The sequence below is a fragment of the Triticum dicoccoides genome, chromosome 1B, assembly GCF_002162155.2.
Source record: "Triticum dicoccoides isolate Atlit2015 ecotype Zavitan chromosome 1B, WEW_v2.0, whole genome shotgun sequence".
NCBI classification, from domain to species: domain Eukaryota; kingdom Viridiplantae; phylum Streptophyta; class Magnoliopsida; order Poales; family Poaceae; genus Triticum; species Triticum dicoccoides.
Genome location: NC_041381.1, coordinates 584,971,193 through 584,983,490, shown reverse-complemented (window position 1 = coordinate 584,983,490; position 12,298 = coordinate 584,971,193). Strand labels below are relative to the sequence as shown.

At 50.2% G+C, this 12,298-nt stretch overlaps 1 pseudogene; it reads left to right on the top strand.

Moving 5' to 3' along the window:
* Positions 1–11,239: 11,239 nt before the first annotated feature.
* The window catches only part of LOC119350650, a 26,880-nt pseudogene continuing 25,821 nt past the window's right edge, over positions 11,240–12,298 (top strand).

Below are 12,298 nucleotides of genomic sequence, written 5' to 3'. Positions count from 1 at the left end.
GACAACGCTGAGATGGATTATGTATTAGCTGATGGTTGCATTGAATATACAGATCACATGATTCTGCGTGGCACTACACTGAAGTCGAGGCTTTTTTGCAAGCTTGGCCCAGTGGACTTCCATTATGCTTTCCTTAGGCAGGGCATCGAAGCAACAGTTGACATTGAGATTTCAATGGCTAGTCCAGCTTGGGGCGTGAAGGCAGTAACTGCATTTACAAGTGGACTTTCGGATGCAATTGTGCTGTATGATGGGTCTACTGATTCTTCTCCTGCACAATCAGTGTTCCCTATATCATCAGTTGTTACTGTCCAACTGGGTCATGAGCTAAAGCTTAAATTTGACATCACCTCTAAGGATACTGTGCACAAGGGGTGTGCGAAGAGGTTCGTGCCCCAGAAGGCAGCGTCGGCGCAATACCAAAGGCCTGATGTTGTGATGGATGGAGAGCCAGAACCAAAGACATATTCCCGTTTCCTCACTTTCATTTCACAGAAATGTTCATTTGTCAGTGGTAAAGTATCGATCGGTGACGAGTTCAAAGCTGAGGTTATAGCGACCTGGTCCACCATGGGGCCATATTGATCGGTGGTATGTTTTCTTCCTGCACCAGTGGTCATGTTGTCTTATGAAATTAATTTTAACCTTCTGTGTCTTGATTTTCTTTCTTTGGTGTTAATGCCAGTTGTCTGACTGAGGTGAAAACTCCAGCGCGAATCAATGATGGATGATGTGTGGAGTGGAAACGGCAGATATCCTTGTTCCAGATCAAGTTGTAGCATTGTTCTTCTTCTTGTTAGTCATCACTTGATAGATGTATCATACTTTAATTCAATGTACCGTGCGCCGTTTGGAGTACTCTGATCCAGCTTTACCTTTGTGTATATATTTTCTTCCAGTGGCTCTTGATTTGTTACTCCGTACCTAGGACTGTCTCCTTGCTTTGACTGGTTCTCTCTCGTTGACGTTGAAATCAAATATCGAAGGGCTGATTTTCCTTTTTGTGAGTTGGAGAATGTTTGAATTTAAGGGTGTCTAGTGTCTGCTTTTGGCGATGGAAGTAGTTGCTTCATATAGAAGTTGACGACGATCCCTTCCGTATCTATTCTGGTTTGCCGCAAATAAGAGGTGTTGTGATAGATCATGGATCACTACCAAGAACTGTTGAGGTTGAACTGTGATATAGTTGATCTTGATTTGGATGGACTAGAGAGGCCGATACCGCTGCTAGGACTGTTGCTCTCCTAAATTTTTCTTCGCTTTTTTTAAAAAAGAGACGCTTGCTCGACTTTAATGATTTGAAGCCCTTACGGTTTACAGGTTCAACAGTAACAGAAAGTCTAAGTGCTACTATAAACCCTCAAAAGGGTGGGTGGTTCAACAGCCCACACGTGTGATGCAAACCCAAAGGTCCCTACGCTCAAGGTGATGACCGATTAGTGGACATGACCACGGTCCCCTCCCTGAGACCCAAAGAAGCCGAAGAATGCATGCGAAGACGGCGACTGAAGGCTTCAATGATCCCTGGGTCCTGCCAAACCGCTTCCATAGCTGTAGAAAGATAGTCATTTTGTAAATGCCATCAACATGGTGTTTGATGAACATCCCTTCAGTACGAGCTTTGTTACGGATTCGCCATACAACCCAAGCTATAACCACGAAACCAAGCAACGTAACAGTACGAGTGGAGCCAAACAGTCTACTACTAAGGGTGGGTGTGGATATCCATAAACGAAGCCGGGGTCCAAGTACACCTCTCTAATGCAGGAGAAAAAGATGTGATCACTATCCTCCATTGCACCATATAAAGTGCAAAGGATGTCATCGGGGTCATTCTGGGCTTCAACTCCACTAGGAAGCGGATCACAAACATATTGCCATAGAAATAATTTGATCTTGGTAGGGAGCTTGACCTTCCATATGTCCATGACCTAGAATATGGCTCCCCCATCATGCAACACTCTATATGGGGAGCTAGTCGAGAACTGGCCAGAAGGCTCTAACGTCCAATGAAATGAGTAGTCCATGTTCGATGGCGATACAACAGTTAACAAGGTTACAAATCGCCTTTGTTCACCCCTCTCATCAGGTCGCAAGGATCGGTGGAACAGAGGCTCCAAATGTCACTAACCAAGGTGTCTGGGGTCGCGGCGATGGAGAACACTCCATGGAACTCGCTTGCGAGAGGGGCTGACAAATTCATTGGTCTAACCAAAAGACCATAGACTTGTCGTTGCCAATGGTGCGAACTGCCCCAATGCGCAAGAGGTGCTGAATCTTGCTGATAGCTTTCCACAACTTCCCCTTCATGCAACTTAGGAGCATGACTAGCATGTATAGAGAATAATGGGATAGCCTCCATGCCCACTTCGTTTTGTAAGAGATGTTGTCATCTGCTTCGCCTTGTTGGCTCAAACTCGAAGAGGCTTTGGTCCATCACCTTGTAACTTTCATGGAATTTTCCCTTGGGGACTATCTTTCACTACGACTGTTTTTTTTTTCAATTTGCACGGTATCGTCCAAAGTATTCAACAAAATAATGACGATCAACCATCACAAAAGAAAAGAACATGTCAGTAAGAAAACCAGAAATTATCTTAGCCCGCTTGGGCAGAGTTCGTTCTCATGCAGTCAATCACTATTTATATATAGCAATATGTTTCAATTTATTAGTACTATAATTCCTGGATATCTCGGAAATATATAGCTATGCGCGCCCCACAAACACTGATGTGATTTTAAGAAAAATTAAAGGATCGGTATGTATCTAGTGTTTGTTTTTAGGCGGTGGAATTAGCCGTTGCCGAGGACTCGACGATATGTTGCCCGTATAGCTATTTTTAGCTACTTCGGCTTACTGTGGAAATTATTGATAGCCTAGACGGAATCCTGTCCATGTCGCCCTTCTGTGTAAGGTTGTCTAGTAACTATTTTTAGAGAAAAGGCTAGAGCTCGACTTTATAAATAAAGCCACCAGGTAGAGTCATAACCATCCACATCGAACATCCACACAAAATACACAGAGTATCAACCAGACCTCACAGGCTGAAGTAGAACGTACATGGCTCCCACGCCAGTACATGGCAAGCAGACCGGAGAGACTAAAGACAGCAACATCAGGGCCAACAAATCCTAACTGCCGGCTTGAACTGGAGAAAGGAAGATAGCAGAAGCCCGGATCTTGGATATCATCATATCGAACGCATCTCTGTCCTTCTCCTTAATCAATAATCTTCACTGCTGCAAGAATATGCAAGTTTTAAATAAGCCATCAGCAGGTTTAGCAGGAAAAACATGTTTAATAGTAAATTTGTTTCTTGTCGTCCAAAGAGTCCAGCACATCACTGCAAAGCCCACCCAAATCATTCTCCTTTGGGCCCCAACCAGGTTGTTGGCCAAGAGTCGAAGGTCTGAGAAAGAGGACGGTCTCCAGAATACATTCAACCAAGATCTGACACAACACCAGAGGAGTTTAGCCAGAACACAATTAAAGAAAACATGCATCATGTCTTCTCTTAACCCACAGAGGGCGCATCGGTCAAACCCAGGGCCATTACGTTTGCGGATCTGGTCACCAGCCGGCAACCGCCCGCGAGAAGCTTGCTAGAGGAAAATCTTGATCTTACGAGGAATACAAGCCCTCCAGATCCACTTGAATTTGGAAGTGGTGGATCCCGAGATCAGCCTACCATATAACGATTTCACATAAAAACAACCAGAAGGGGAGTGGGGCCAAACCACCGAGTCCTCCTCCTCCGAGGGCACAGGGAAGAAGGAAACAAGGCGCTGCCAGTCAACCAACTCTTCAGGAGAAAGAGAGCGACGAAGTTGCAGATCCCAATTATTGGCAGAGAGCTCAAAGATTGAGATCTCAGGGTGAGGACAATAAGAAAAAAAGAACAGGAAAAGAGTTTGCCAACGTAGTCGAACCACACCACCAATCAAGCCAAAATCTAGTGGATCTGCCGTTCTAAACAACAAACTTGACGAGGTCTTGGAAAATAGGCCTAAGTTTAACAAGGTCTTTCCAGAATTGAGAAGCCCCCGAGGCATGAGCAAACATAGGGCTAGAAGAAGGGTGAGGACAATAAGAAAAAAAGAACAGGAAAAGAGTTTGCCAACGTAGTCGAACCACACCACCAATCAAGCCAAAATCTAGTGGATCTGCCGTTCTGAACAACAAACTTGACGAGGTCTTGGAAAATAGGCCTAAGTTTAACAAGGTCTTTCCAGAATTGAGAAGCCCCCGAGGCGCGAGCAAACATAGGGCTAGAAGAAGGGAAATACTTAGCTTTTAGGATGTTCAACAAAAGAGGTTTATCCGAGGTGGTGGTCATGATCTTCCACCACCATTTGATGATCAAGCATTTGCTCATGACAAGAGTATTAATAATACCCAGCCCCCAAGGCTTTTTGGTCTGCAAATAATGTCCCATTTGATCATGCGATATTTGTGTTTGTTGTCATCCGAATTCCAGTAAAAGGCACCTCTATGTTTGTCCAACCCAGCGTGAGTGCCAAACGTAAGTAGATAGAATTCCATAAGGAACATTGGGAGGTAAGTAAGGCAGGCATTAATCAAGGCAACTTTACCAGCCTGAGCATTATATCTACCCCTCCAGGGCATGACACGATTGCCAACTTTGGCCACCTTAGGAGCAAAGTCTTTAGCCAAGAGTTTGTCGGAGGTTATAGGAAGACCCAGATACTTAAGAGGGAAGGAGCCAAAAGAGCAATTCAGTAAGCGGGCAACACGCAGCGCCTCGATTTTCGGGACCCCAGTGGCAATGACTTCACTTTTGAAGAAGTTGATTTTTAGACCAGAGATAGCCTCGAAGTAAAGAAGAAGAAATTTGAGGTGGGCAAGGCAGTGATCATTAAGTTCCACCATAATAATCGTGTCATCAGCGCACTAAAGGTGGGTAATCCCTTGTGGAATAAGATGAGAACTAACAGGAGTAATGTGGCTAGCCCCCGCAACCCTAGACAGAATATTAGAAAGGGCGTCCGCCACAAAATTGAATAGGATGGGAGAGGCCGGGTCACCTTGCCTCAGGCCTCTAGAGTTCTTAAAAAAATTGCTAACTTTCCCATTAACAGAAATATCAGTATGGCCACCCACGACCAACTGCATGATTCGATGAACCACACCACCGCCAAAGCCTTTAGCAAACAGAACTTGTCTTAAGAAGCCCCAACTCACAGAGTCATAGGCTTTTTCAAAATCTAGTTTAAGAATAACAGCCTTGCTGCCTGATTTGTGAATATCATGGACGATCTCATGCAATGTTGGGGATATCGCTTATCAGGAACTTATCGGTCGACCCATGATAAGGGGTAAATAGGATAGTTTATCGTCATATCGGTCGATTTATCGCCATATCGCCTGATTAATCGGCCTATTTATCTTATCGGCCAGACAACGGTAAGAGATAAATCGGCCGATTTATAGGAATATCGAAAGATATCTTGAACAGTGATCTCATGTAAACAGAGGACCCCATCAAGGATAAAACGCCACTTAACAAAGGCAGATTGGGTTGGCGAGAGGTTACGATGAGCCATAGGAGTAAGACGCGTAGCCAAGCATTTGGCGGGGAATTTGGCAAAGTTATTGATAAGCGCAATAGGCCTAAACTGGGAAATGAGCTCCGCACCCTTAATCTTAGGAATGAGAGAGATAATCACATAGTTGAGCCTAGAAATGTCCACCGTCCCCAAAAAGAACCCTTGAATAACCGCACAAATAAGATTCTTGAGTTGATGCTAGAAAGTTTTGAAGAAAGGAATAGAGAAGCCATCTGGGCCAGATGCAGAATTAGAATTAGCTCTGTTAATAGAGTTAAAAATCTCCTCTTCAGAGAAAGGGACCATAAGAGCAAGGTTTTTATCCGGGGACACCCTGTCCCCTTGGTTCCAAAAGGAAGAAGATATTCTGAACCCCTAATCAGGTTTGGCAAAGAGGAGGGAGGAGAAGAAATCAACTATGTGATTCATGATGATGCCTTGGTCTGAAACCCTGGCCCTTCGATCATCAAGCTGTCGATCATGCATCTACACCGCCTCCCATTGGCAATGGCAAAAAATAAGCAGTGGGGGAGTCTCCTTTAAGCATCCAGTTGATCGTGCCCCTCTGGCGCCAATATAATTCTGCAAGACGATGCAGCTGCACCAGAGATTGCTCAAGGGAAAAGTGCAAGGCCCATTCAAAATAAGACAAGCCAGAAGAATCAGCCCGAGAGTCTAAAGCATCAATCTGGGCCACGAGGAGGGCTTTATCTCTACGGTCCTGCGCCGCCTGATTACTAGACCAGCCACGCAGAAACTTGCCCAGTGAATACGAGCAATGGTGCTAGTCATCCATGGGGCCGAAGGAGCGACGGGCAGTCGAGAGAAGATCAGAAATTCTAGACCCGAGGAGTCCACCAAAGCCTTCGATAAGGAGCCAAGAGGCATCAAACTAGAACCGAGGAGGAGTGGAAGCGTAGTGAAGCCCCGCATCAAGAATGAGTGGAGCATTGTCCGAACCTACGATAGCCTTTGTTTTGAGAGTGGCAAGCGGAAAAAGGGACTCCCAACTCGGGCAGACAAAAACACGATCCAAGACAGAGAAAATAGGAGAAACCTGATGACTAGTCCAAGTAAACCTAGATCCCACCCTCGGAATCTCATGAAGAGCGCAAGAGCTAATAAAATCGTTAAAAGCATCAGCTAGCGCCCATGAAAAGTTATTGGTGTTCTTATCGGTCGGATAGTGCAGCAAGTTGAAATCACCACCAATCAAGAGGGTAAGGATGCAGGATTAGACCTTATTAGAGATTTCGTCCAGGAATAAGGGGGAAAGGGAATGATCCTCCAGGCCGTAAACCACCATTACTTCCCAGAGAGTATTGAGTTGGCGGTGAAACACAATAGCACTAGCACAAAAAATACCATGGTCGAAGGTTACAAAGTCAAAAACATCACATTTAGAGCCAATAAGAATGCCACTCGAGTGGCCCGAGGAGGGAAGAAAATTCCAGTCAAAACGGTCGGCACCAGTAGCTGCAGAAAGCTCATGAAGGGAGGAGGTTTTAAAGGTCTCAACCAGTCCAATCAGATCAATATTATTGCCCCTGACAACGTCTTTGATTTGGTCCCGGCGCCCCCGAGCCCCGAAACCTCTAACATTCCAGAGAAGCGCTTTCATTTGAAGGACAAGTTCTTAATACGTAAGCTCGATCTGCAGGGTGCCAAGCAGGTTTTAGCATGTTTAGGGGCACCCTTCTTCGCAAAGACTCAGGGGGTAGCAGAACTAGCTTGTTCCCTCCCTCTGAAACCCTCCCCCCCCCCCCGGCCCACAACCGGAGGAGCAGGAGGAGCCGCCGAAATCTCTTTTGCTTTGGCAATAGCAGCCTGGGCCACCTCATTGGCCCTAATTAGAGCAAGCAGGGAGGAGGGAGACCCAACATTATGATCAAGCGATATACCAACATCCTTGAGAACCTTTGTCAGATGATCATCCGAATACGCAGGCAGAACAAGCCTAATATGGGAGGAGGATCGAGGAATTAGAGGGAACCGATGAAGGATGGGCTGGAAGAGTCCCTGAAGCTGGAAGATCATGAGCCATCGCACGACGGGCAGCCTTGTCAGCCACCCGCATTCCACTGTCACGGATCTGACCACTCTTGCGTGCTGTTGAAGAAGGGGAACGGATCGGAGTAGAGCGCGGCACCACCGGAGATGCCTAGCCCGCCACATCACCCATATTAGCATCCAGGCGACAACAAAGCCCTGACGCGGAGACCTTGGTGCCCGAGGAGGCCCGGCTACGCGCCGAGAACTTCCGAACAAAAGATTTGCGCTTGGGGATGGAGCCAGCCGTAGCCCGCGTAGGAAAGGCAGGGAGGTCTTCAATGCCAGACAGAGATGGAGAGCCCGGACGAACAGGCAGGTTGGAGCAAACCCTAGAGACAGGAGTACCAGCTGGGGGGAAACCGGGGCAGCCTGATCAGACACTTTCTCCACCATCACATCCTTTCCAACATTCTTGCCCTGCGGGGTACTATCCTTGAAGAGTTCCCTGGATTCCGAGCCCGTTACATCCCATTCTGAGGACGTAAAGCGTGGGCGCGAGTCATTGATCAAGTTGGCAGCATCATCGCCCCCTCTGTCATGGTTCTCAGCCGGAGGGGGAGGTGGGCGAGGAGGGATGTTGGGATTAGCGCCTCCCTCCACGCGGACCCGCAGCCTGAAGCCATCAGACGAAAGAAAGACATCAACAGATCCATGAATACACAGGGGGTCCACCGCCCAGAGCTTGAGATGGACGAGGCCAAGGACAGAGAGGGAGTCTGGGTCCACCATGATGGGCTTGCCGATCAAAACACCAAATGCCATCACGGATTCAACAGAGTGCAAAGTAGGAGGGATATCATCGACAAGGACCTAGGTTTCTGAGAGGGAGGGGATAGGTTTAGCACCATTGGAAGCCGCCTTCACAGACACAACGACCTGGTTGAGAGGTAAAGTGAACCTTGTGCAACAGGAGATCATCTTGGGGCTACTCTTGGAGGGGGAAACCACTGCGAAATCAAAGTCAGAGAGCTGCCGGATCTGCCAATCCCAACCTCCGTCATCCCACAGTTTGAGTTTGTCCAGGAGGGTCTGGGAGGATATTTTGTGATCTTTGATGGAGAAAATAGTCACTAGAGAGCGCAGGGGCCACAGCCACCTGAGGGATCTCGCTATCGAGAGCATAGAATGAGCACCCAGGGAGGCCTTGATCGAAGAGCATAAAAGAATCAGGCTTGCGACGATTCTGACAACCTACCATGAGGTGGCCATCTTCTCTGCAGATTAGGCAGAAAGGTGGATTGAAGCAGCGGGATTGGAAATGGCCGGGCTGGTGGCAAGCGAAACAAGTGAGGTTAGGGTTCGGTGGTTAGGGAAGTGGAGGGGGCGGACAAGCCGGCGAAGGAGGGGGAGGGGGCAACCATCGCCCATGGCAGCAGAAGACGAGTCGGGACCAGACACTGGAGAACGACGCCCAAAGGGACCAGATCCAGCGCCTCCCATGCCCCATCTGGCGGCCGCCGGGACCCGACGAGGGACCATAATCTCGACCACCGCCAAGAGCCGAAGGGAACGGGCCGCGCGAAGGAGGAGGAGGAGAACGGGCACTAGGACCAGAGCCACCAGCAACCACCGCGGCCTCCCAGGGATCGACCCCGGATCCGCCCGATCTGGGGGCCTCCGACCCTGAAACCACCGCAGACGCCACAGGCGACCGTGCGTGCTCATCTTTCTGGAGCCACTCGGGCCCCGCCGCCCAGGCCTCATGGTCGCGGGCCACTTGCGGCCGAGCCACCTGCTCGACCTCAAGCTTCGAGTGGAGGGACGCCTTGAGCTCCAGATCCATCACCCCGTCGCTCGAGTCCTCCCGCCGCCGCTTTTGGCCCGACACGGCCTCGCTCGAGGACCCACGGGATCCATCCATGTCCACAACAGCCGTGAAGGAGAGGGAGAGAGGTGGAGGGGAAGATCTGCGGTAGATTGGGATGCGGAGTCGACAACGGCGCAGATTGGATTGAGAGGCAGGAAACCCTAGAAATGGGGGGGGGGGGCAGAGCCCTTGCGGACCCATAAATATCATGAACTAGCCAGGCCAGGAGGGACCACACAGGCCGGGCTCGGCATAAGGGGAGAGGGCAACTAGGCCAAGATAAGCCCAGGGCCCAAAATTGATAGTAGATGACGGTGAAGGCGGCCCAATTAGAAGGGACGGCCCAGATCGTGTCAAAATGGGTCGAGCAGAGGGCCCACAAGCCTCCTAAATGGGAACCCGGTCTAGGGTTAGAGGCGAGGGGGGAGCGGCCAGCGCCGTCGCCAGCAGCACCGAACCCAGCCTGCCCCCCGGCAACGAGGACGGAGAGGAGCAAGGCGAACGCGCCCGACCGCCATCCCGCATAGCAGCGATCCCAAGAGCAGCGCGGACCGGCAAGGAAGCCGTCCCCGAACGACCACGTCGGCAGCCATGCCCAACCTGGATCCAGCCAGATCCAACCACTGCAGCCGAGCAAACCGACTAGCCGCGCCCACCCGGGGCAAATTTCCGGGCGCGTGCCATCGGCCTCAACCTCAGTGGTGGCGTCACGGCAGGAGGAGAGGCCGAGGCGAGAGTGGGGAGGTCAAAATCGGAGTAAGAGTCATCCTCGCCCCCAACCGATGAGAGGGCCCAAAACTTGTTGCCAGAGCCAGATCCAAAGAAAGAGAGGACAAGGAGGGGAGCCATGGACGGAAGCGGGGGAACGACAAGGGAAGAGGCCGACGCCGGAGACGTAGGAGAAACACGGGGGAGGGCAGAGGCCAGGACAGACCACGGTTGCCGAAAGAAGTAGGACGATGGGGAGGAAGAGGAGGAAGGGCGCGGGGGAGGAGGAGGAGAGGAGAGGAGAGCCATCAATGTGTCTAGAACCTATAGAGCTGGTCTTGATCTCGACGAACTCAAGATATCAACATTCTCAGTTTCCCATTCATGCAACTTAGGAGCATGGTCTGCATGTAGAGAGCAACTCAATCCCTAATAATAAAGCACGGGTTGAGTCTGTCGGGTTCACCGTCGCGCCCTTTTTGCAGAAAACCCCCTCTGGTTTCACGTAATCAACCCACAGTCCACATGTAAAAAAACGATTCGCTGGATAATCGATCCCCAATTTCTCCTCTGCACCGCACGCGCGAGAGATGCCCTCCCACCCGATTCCATACCCACGGGAAACCGCCCGCTGTCGCGGAGGGCCACACCGGCAATCTCCCCTCAGCCCAGATGCCTCCTCTTTCCTCTCCATTCTCCTTCTCTCTCCGCCCCTTGTTCATCTGTGACGGCCTGAGCTTACCACGATCCATGGCCCTCTCCTTCTGCCAGCATTGGTACATCGCGGGTCGTCCGTGGCGCTCGACCTCCTCGTTTCGCACCGCCCATACTGCACTGCGCACGTGCGCCTCCTGATCCGTGGTCGCCTTTTGCCGAGCTGCGGGGTCGATGTTGGGCGCCATGACTAGCCTCTTGCGCAGCTCATCCATGATGTTGGGGCTTCTGTGGAGAAGAAACGAGGGAGGGATATGAGCAGAGAGGTGAGGAGGAAAAACAGAGGAAGGAGGGAGAGAGCAAGGGAAGAAAAGAGTAGAGAGAAGGGGCGGCGCCTCTCCGGTGAGTTGCGGCTGGGGTCCTCGATGGCTGCCTGCTGCGTGGATACGGGAAACACGCTGGTCGTGGCGGGACCAGAGCCGGATCATGCCGCTCCGGTGGCTCCTCAGCCGCCCTTCGGGGACCCGCTCGTCGGGGCGCGTCTTCTTCTTGTCCTACGCCTACTACCTCTCCTGGTACCTCCACGCGACCCGCGAAGTGTTCGCAGTGCTGCGGCGCCGGCGCGGGGAGGCCGCCTAGGTGTTCGCGCGCGCGGCATCCGTGGCCATGACGTTCCTGTGGCTGGAGTTTTCGCAGTCGTTCGAGGTGCTGGATGTAAAACATGTGGTTGGAAAACTGCTCGACACCCTAAACGGGTGTGGCTATCTCATATATATAGAGGTACCAAGAAGTACAATACAAGATGTATACAGAGTCTACATATATACAGTCTAACACCCTCCCTCAATCTTAACTATGGCCTGAAGTACAAAGCTAAGATTGCGCCTATAACCTACAAACTGTGGATGTGGAAGAGGCTTCGTGAAGATGTCAGCAAGTTGATCTTTGGAGGAGATAAACTTGATACATAGTAGCTTCTGTGCGACACGTTCCCGGACAAAGTGATAATCAACCTCAACGTGTTTCGTTCGGGCATGGAATACCGGATTAGACGAAAGGTATGTAGCACCGATGTTGTGACACCAAAGGACTGGAGGCTGACTGGGAGAGACTCTCAACTCTCGCAATAATGATTGTACCCATATAATCTCAGTCGTGGCATCAGCAAATGCCTTGTACTCAGCTTCAGTACTACTACGAAATACTGTAGCTAGCTTCCTTCCGAGCATTCCAGGCGATCAAGTTAGGACCAAAGAACACATCATATCCCCACGTGGATTGCCTGTCATCAGGACTACCAGCTCAATTTGCATCTGAGAAGGCCGAGAGCTCACAGGATGGCGCAGGCTGAAGAAGCAAACCATACAAGGCAGTGAGATAGACATAGTGCAGAATAAGCTTCACAGCTAACCAATGTGAAGTCCTGGGTATATGAAGAAACTGACACACACGGTTAACTGCATAAGAGACATCTGGTCTCGTGATCAGGGGCGGAGCTAGGGGCAAGCC